Source organism: Chionomys nivalis, chromosome 7, assembly GCF_950005125.1.
Source record: "Chionomys nivalis chromosome 7, mChiNiv1.1, whole genome shotgun sequence".
Taxonomy (NCBI): Eukaryota; Metazoa; Chordata; class Mammalia; order Rodentia; family Cricetidae; genus Chionomys; species Chionomys nivalis.
The window spans coordinates 2271288-2273172 of record NC_080092.1 but is presented as its reverse complement, the minus strand read 5'-3'; the positions used below and the strand labels follow the sequence as shown (position 1 = coordinate 2273172).

Below are 1885 nucleotides of genomic sequence, written 5' to 3'. Positions count from 1 at the left end.
ACCTACTCTCTCTATGTATCTCTTCCAGCCTGGCTATATTCTGCCCTGCCATAGGTCAGAGCATCTTTATTCATTAACCAATAAGAGCAACACATATACAGTAGGACATCTCACATCACTGCTGCATGTCTTAGAGGTATTGAGCCTGAGCCTTGGTCCATAATCTGAGAAAGTTGGGGAGAATAGATTAGCCTAGAATGTATGCACTGATAATAGAGGTGATGGGGTTTGGACTGAAGAGCCACATGGGAAGAACTGACCAGCCTCCATCCAGAGCCATGTCTGTAAAATAGGGGTATTGAAACCTATCCTTTGTTGTTGTGTGAGAATTTGTAAATTGGTACAAGGAAGTGGTCAATAAAATGCTTCATTTTTCAATAATAATGTTGTCAATGATGTCATTAAAATCTTTTTTTAAAAAATTTATTTCATGTGCATTGGTGTGAAGGTGTTAAATCCCCAGAACAGGATGTGAGCCTGGGTCCTCTGGAAGAACCACCAGTCCTCCCAGCACCTGAGCCATCTCTCCAGCTATAAAATCTTTTTTTTTTTCATTTGGTAATTACAGATCTGAAATGATTCTGCTTTTATTTCCTTCACGTTAAGCCAATCATGGAATTTCACAGTGATTTCTGGGGTGGGGCAGAAGGAAAGTGTATTCAGAATGATCAAGGCCATGACCTGCTTGGCCCGAGAAGGTGCAAGCGAGGGGATGGGGGCTCACTGGGGAAGCTGGAGGAGCACCGACTGCCCGCTGGAGGCCGGTAGGTGATGTTCCGAGAGTGAGAGTGAAAGAGCTGGTAAGCAATATCCTCAGCTGCTTCCAGCTTCTGCAGCTCAATCAGGCCATCGCCTGCCGTGGCCAGGGAGTTGGCGATCAGCTGGGCTGCCTTGGAGTCGCCCTCAGCAGAGATGATGGCTGCCTTCTTCTGCTGCTCAGCCTTTGCCACCACAAATCTGGCCCTCTCCGCTTCCTGCTGAGCCACCCGTTTGGCTTCCACTGCTTCAGTGAACTCCTTCACGAAGGTCAGATGTGTCAAGGAACGTCATCCAAGATGAGCCCAAATGTTGCTGCTCTCTCTGTGAGGTCATCACTCACCTGCCGGGAGACCAGCTCCTGCTGGGTGATCAATTCTCCAGCCTCAAAGCGAGCCACGACCAACTTGAGGATCTCTGTGGTGATGGAAGGCAGCACCCGCTCATCATAGTCCTCGCCGGAGCTGGTGTAGATATGAGGGAGCTGGCTGGCCTCGACAGGAAGAGGATGCATAGTGTGATGTTGACGTTCTGCAAATCTTTGCTACCAGTGATGACTGGTACATTCCATGGTCATGAGCGGCAGTCAAAGATAATTGGTTTCTGTGCCCAAGGGATGAGAAAGTGAGTCCCTTCCCCTACCACAATGTCCTGTACTTCACGGAATGGGTCAAAGATGACAGCTCTATGCCCAGCATCCACATTATACAAGGCAGAGTTCACCACGTCTCCTGCCACTGCTAAAGCCAGGCCAAACTTTTGGATGGACTCAAACACTTTGGCAGCCATGATTCCTTCTGTTGCACCCACTCACATCTGCTTCCACTCTGACCTCCACATGAATTCCCCCACTAAAATCGTAAGGACCCTTCTGTGTACAACCCAAAGTGTTTTCATGCCCAGGACGCTCTTCCAGAAGCATGATTCTACTGCCACCCCTTCTCCACCAAGATGCTCCAATCTCAGGGTTACAACTGAGTGAGCCATGGAATCTGGCTGTTACTCATCCATCGCTTGATCAATGACCACAGAGATCTCCTGATTAAAAAGGTGGCCAAGAAACATGTTGACTATTAGCAGAGCCAATAAGATTAATTTTCTCTTAAAATAAAGGATGTGAACTCATTAG

At 47.8% G+C, this 1885-nt stretch overlaps 1 pseudogene; it reads right to left on the bottom strand.

Moving 5' to 3' along the window:
- Window positions 1-720: 720 nt before the first annotated feature.
- On the bottom strand, window positions 721-1545 carry LOC130878566 (prohibitin 1-like; annotated as a pseudogene).
- Between the last annotated feature and the right edge of the window lie 340 nt (window positions 1546-1885).